A 6,790-nucleotide genomic window follows, 5' to 3' on the forward strand; every position below is an offset into this window, starting at 1 on the left:
AAAAAAATTGAAATTCTTATAAATGTTTCCATACTACCAGAAGTTATTTTTCCAACTTATCTGTTTGAATTATAATTTTTCCCCTTCTTTCCCCCAACTTCTCTTAAAAGGAGAGGGAGGAAAGAGAGAGGGAGGGAGGGGTTCTACAAATGAAATAAGCAGACATCTAATAGCTACATAACTTAGCAACTATGTACTTGATAACTTGTTTTATTATATAATCAATAAAACAGTGATATGTGATTTTTTTCAACTGTACAGTTATACTTCCTGGGAGTGTGATTATAGTTCTGTGGGAGAAATAATCTGTCAGTATTCACCAGCTTGTAAAAACTAAATTCAAGTGCTTAGATATAAAAACTATGAAATGCTGTTAAAAGATATTAGTAACAGAGCACAGAGTATCTGTTAGCACTTGAGCAGCAACGCCCCGTTCTCCACAGTTCACCCTCATCTGCTTCAGAATCTGGTCTACACTGCTGTGACATGCGCATGCCATAGATGTAGTTCCCTTTCACACAACTGCTCTTGTCATCCTATCAGACTTCTCTATAATAACAGCCTCTACCACCTACAAGCTAACTGACAATCCCAAATTTACCTCTAATGTCTAGATGGAATTCAGTGTAACCAATAGAATAAAGATACACTTAACCTAATAAAGGAAGTGGGGAATAGTCTTGAACTCATTGGCACAGGAAAAGAGCTTCCTAAACAGAACATGGACAGCAAAGGCATCAAGACCAACAATTAATAAATAGGACCTCAAGAAACCGAAAGCTTCTGTTCAGAAAGGGGCATTTTCCATACATTTGGACATTTGGAAATAGTGTTAGGCCACAAAATGGGAAAAGATTTTACCAACTACACATCCAATAGAAGGCTAATATCTAAAATAGGCAAAGAACTCAAAAAAGCTGAACATCAAACAAACAAATACCCCAATTTAAAAGTAGGGTACAGATCTAAACAGAGATGGCACACAAATGGCTGAGAAGCACTTGAGAAGATTCTCATTTTCAGCATCCTCAGTCATCAGGGAAATGTAAATCCAAACTACCTTGAGATTTCATTTTACACCAGTCAGAATGGCTAAGATCAATTTAAAACACTGACAGCTCACACTGTCAAGGCTGTGGAGTAAGAGGAACACCCATCCATTGCTGGCGGGAGTGCAAACTTGTACCATCACTATGAAAATCGGTGTGGTGGGTCCTTAGGAAGCTGCCTCAAGATGCAGCTATGCCACTCGGAAGGACTTTGGACATATGTACAGACTTATAAACCCTAGCTGTTGTCTCAGGGTATTTCTGTGAGGTATCTTAAGAAAAGGAATAATTCATAAATGTCTTTACCAATGTTTACTAACAGTAATTAAAATAATGGCTCTCAGTGTCCCTCATGTGGAAAATGAGGATAAGGATTGTATCCACTTCATGACTGTTCTAAGAATTAAAGGAAATCTTATTTGTAGAATATTTAAAATACTAAATCATACATAAAAACTAAGTTATTAGTTCAGCACTGGATCTAATCGTTTCTCAGAGTCCACACATTTGCTCTACAGTATCGCCTTTTGCTCATTTAGCTGTTCTAGCAATTTTAATACATGTCGTTGCTGCACCACACTACTGCCCTCAGTAATCTCCCATATTTAAAAATGAAAAATAAAGCCAGGCGTGGTGGCACAGGCCTTTAATCTCAGCACGTGGGAGGCAGAGGCAGGAGGCTCTGTGAACTGAAGACCAGTCTAGTTTGCACAGTGAGTTTCAGGTCAGCCAGGGGTACATAGTGAGATTCTGTCTCAAAAGATGAGAAGAAACAAAATAAAAAACAAAAACAAAAAAAACTAATAAAGTTGGGTGGTGCTTTAATCCCAGCACCCAAGAAGCATAAGCAGGCAGATCTCTGAGTTTGAGGCCAGACTGGTCTACAGAGGGAGTTCTAGGACAATCAGGGCGACAGAGAAACCCTATCTTAAACAACCGCCCCCAAAGAAAAACAACAAAAACTAATAAAAGTTTTAAAATATTAAAAAACTAAATTATAAAATTTAATTATGTCTTTTTAAAATTCTAAAATTGGGCCAGCATGATGGCTTGGTAGTTAGAGCTGCTTACCACCAAGCCTTAGGACTTAAATTCAATCTCTGGAATCCAAATGATAGAAGGAGAGAATCAATCCCCACATCTATCCTCTGACCTACAAACACACACACACACACACACACACACTGATAAAGCCACATACTCACACACACACACACACACACACACACTGATAAAGCCACATACACACACACACACAGATAAAATACATACACACACACACACACACACACACACACACACACATTCACACACACTGATAAAGCCACATACTCATTCACACACACACACTGATAAAGCCACATACTCATTCACACACACACACACACATACACACACACACACACACACACACACACACATAAAGCCACATACTCACACACACACACACACACACACACACTGATAAAGCCACACACTCATTCACACACACACTGATAAAGCCACATACTCACACACACACACACACTGATAAAGCCACATACTCATTCACACACACACACACTGATAAACCCACATACTCACACACACACACACAGATAAAACCACACACTCATTCACACACACACACACACTCATTCACACACACACACACACACACACACACACACACACACACTGATAAAGCACACACTCACACACACACACACAGATAAAGCCACATACTCATTCACACACACACACACACACACACACACACACTGATAAAGCCACATACTCACACACACACACAGATAAAGCCACATACTCATTCACACACACACACTGATAAAGCCACATACTCACACACACACACACACACAGATAAAGCCACATACTCATTCACACACACACACACTGATAAAACCACATACTCACACACACACACACACACACACACACACACACTGATAAAGCCACACACACACACACACACACACACACACACACACACACACTGATAAAGCCACATACTCATTCACACACACACACACTGATAAAACCACACTGACACACACACACACACACAAACACACACACCCTAAAACACATTTTTTAACTAAAAAATCTAAAATATTTCCAAAGTGTAAAAGTAATATTTACAAGGCCAATAAGATGGCTCAGTAGTTAGAGTTATCTTAAGACCTCTATTCAATCCCTATAACCCACACAAAGGTGGAAGGAGAGAACTAATTCCATACAATTGTCCTATCCTGCTCATGCACCATGGCGTGTGCACTCACAGATACATCATACATATATACAGTAATAACCTAACAAATCCTTTTTAATATAACATTTACACCAGGAAGTGGTGAGTTCACCTTTAATCCCAGAACTCAGGAAGCTGAGGAAGGAAGACTTCTCTGAGTTCAAGGACAGCCTGGTCTATGGAGTGAATTCAGGACATCTAAGGCTACACAGAGGTAAAAAAAAAAAAAAAAAAAAAAAACCCTGTCTCAAAAAAAAAAAAAAACCAAAGCCCAAAACCAAACAATAATAACATTTACACCTTAACACTGGCCTAATAAAACAATACCTGGTCCCACTTATTCTGCTGGTAGAAGTTTAATACTTCCTGCCGTTTATGTTTTAATGTATTTGTTTTTCATGCTTTGCCTGCATGTATATATGTGTACTGAGTGCATGTCTGGCGCCCTGAGAGATCTGAAGTCACCAGATCCTCTGGCACTGGGGTTACAATGATTATGAGCTATCATACAGTTGCTGAAAACCAAACCCAGGTCCTCTGCAAAAACAATGGCCCCTAACCACTCCAACTCCTGCTCTGCTCCTTATGCAAGTCTCAAATAACACCTAAGGCCATACTTTTCCATCAAAACTCAGAAGACCATTACCAAAGCCTCAATCTCCAAAACAAACCTGTGACTAACCATGAACACACTACCTGCTTTTCCCAAAGACCGGCCAGATCCTGTTTCCTGGACCTACCACACCAAGTGCCCACCTTTTCTGTCATCCTTACTTCTCAACACCTAACAATATGTGCAAGGAATGGTTCTCTGACTATGAGAAAGCATATAGTATGTATTTGTCTAAGTCAAGCTTATTTCCCTTTCACAATGGTCTCCAGCTCAGTTCATTTACTACAAATGATGTAGTTTTCTTTATGGATGAATAAAACTCCGAATGAAACACTATCACCACCCCCAAAAAAGGAAAAAAGTTTTCAATTAACCTTATTGCCACATCTTGCATCCCATGCTGGGGCATGCTCTTCCAATATGGGATCTATTTTTATTGGCCAAACTGAGGCTCTTATGTATTTATATGGTTTCCACTGGGTGATGTTGGCATTTAAGTCTACTTCATTCCTAAAACACCAATACTACTGACAGCACAGCTACAGTTAAATGCTCACCTTTGTCGCTGTGAGTGTTTAGAATATGTTTTATATTAAAGATTCCCGTGGCACTTTGTAAATATTTCATTGCATCATTCATTTTTACACATGCAAGGGAATCCTACATTCCAGATTGCTAATGGCTGTTCCAGTTTATTTTTGTTAACTAATGATAATTCTTTTAACACTTACCTATCAGTGTGACACAGCATGAATAAGGTATCTATAAATAATATCCATATTTGATCATCTCCATAAATGACAGTGGGGGAGACTAATTACCTGGAAACATCAGGCAGCGTACTAAGCAGTTCACACACCATCGCTGACACTAACCACTCTCAATGATGTGCTATCTCTCTTGTCCACCTTTCCATGTGTTCTCACAGGCTAGACTGAAATCCTCAAATCTATGGACTTCATATTATATTCTTATCTCCACTCATGTCTCTTCTCCCCACCTCTCCCTTCAAAGTGTGCCCTATTTCTTTTTCTTGCCAGTGTTACTGTAATAAGCACTGGTAATTGAGTGGGGGCACTTACTCTACCACTGCCTGTAGGGTAAAAAGCCCAAGCTCCCTTCCACCCACCAGTCCCTGAGCTTGCCCCTAGCTCAGGACTTGAAAACCTAGTACCTACTCTGGAACTCTCCATCCCACAAGAAACCCTTATAAAGCCTGCTTCCCACTCTACTACTTCTCACCTGAGCACAGGTGGCCACCCTCTTGTGTCTTTCCCAATAAATCTCTTGTAAGAGGTTTGTTGTGCAGTGTGACTTTGTGGTAATCTACACTGGCAAGATAACCTTCTCTTCAGACCTGCAACACTTCCTCTGGGGAAACTTTCCTCTCAGAGCTGTAACGCAATGCTGACACTGCTAAACACTTTCCACAGCAATATAAAGTAGATAAAAAACCAGGTGTGGAAAAGTGAAGCAACTGGCATTACCAGATTAGTATGTGCATAGACTGCAAAATCCCACAACTTCAATATCTTCCTTTGTGGAGTTTTCACCCTCCCTTGACTATTATAGTAGTGGTACTAGGCCAGCTTGATTAGTTCAAACTACATTTCCCAATATCCTATTCCAGGTTACTGTAAGCCAAAAGAGCAAATTCCTCTCAAAAACATGACTAGACCGGGATTAAGAGCTATAAACAGATTCCAGCATATCTCTGGTCTCCCTCCCTCACATATGGCTGTTCTTCCAATCCAGGCCCACCACTAAGGGTGGTGCAGAAACATCATCTCGAAGACTTCCCACCAGCTCCACCCTGTGGCCCCACAGGTGCCCCTATCATCTGTGCTGAACCACTGTTTCAGACAAGTTGCTAAGTGGCTTTTCTCAAATCTGCCTCGCACAGTGGGGTTTCTGAATCTCTCCCACGACCACATCTGCTCTTACTCCTTCCTGAAATCCCTTATTCCACAGACAGCTGTACTTCTTGATAACACTTTCCCATGCTACAAGCACCGATTCTTCTCCCAGTCAATCTACTCACCAAGAAATGCCCGCAACTTTCCCTTCTGAGACTTTCTCATAACCAAATTTAGGGTGCTTGGTCTTTCCCTAGCCTCCAATCAAATCATTTCAGCTTCTAAGGAAGCCACTTCTCCCCACTTTCTCCTCTTATTGGGGGGGGGGGCAGGATTTAGTGGTGAGAATACCAGTTAGTGTAGCTGTCAGATTAACAGCTGTCAATGAGGCAAGATTAGCAATAAATGCAAAATTCACTTAAGGGAATTTTTTCAGCTTGGTTAAAGATGGAAAGACAGAAAAGGGAGACAAAAATTCTAAGAAGAAAAGTGGATAGGTAACTGTCTCAGAAATCACTTTCTATGTAGTAATGTTATGTAGCAGTGCAAAGTGCCTCCCTAAAGTTTGCAAAGTATAATATCAAGTATCTTCCTGGGGTTGGGGATTTGGCTCAGTGGTAGAGCGCTTGCCTAGGAAGCCCAAGGTCCTGGGTTCGGTCCCCAGCCCCGGAAAAAAAAAAAAGGAAAAAAAAAAGTATCTTCCTAAAATTTTCAGTCTCTAACTAAGCATAAAGGATTGTGCATAATTCTCCAATACTTTTTTTTTTCCCTAAAAGATCCCTCCCTCCCTCTGGCTAAAGTATTCCCAGGAATGTATTTCACTAGCTTGGTTTCTCCAGTCATAAAACTAGAGTAATTCAATTCTTCTGTATGATTTTCTAGGACCCGGTACTTCCTGGTTACCTCACAACTGATGAGGACTTCCAGCTTATTCTTTCAAGTATCCACTGAAAATTTGCACTACCAACCCATCTGGGTATAAAATGCTTTTAAGGAATTTAATTCAGATCAATTAATCACA

The sequence above is a fragment of the Rattus rattus genome, chromosome 15 (assembly GCF_011064425.1).
Source record: "Rattus rattus isolate New Zealand chromosome 15, Rrattus_CSIRO_v1, whole genome shotgun sequence".
In the NCBI taxonomy this organism is placed as follows: Eukaryota; Metazoa; Chordata; class Mammalia; order Rodentia; family Muridae; genus Rattus; species Rattus rattus.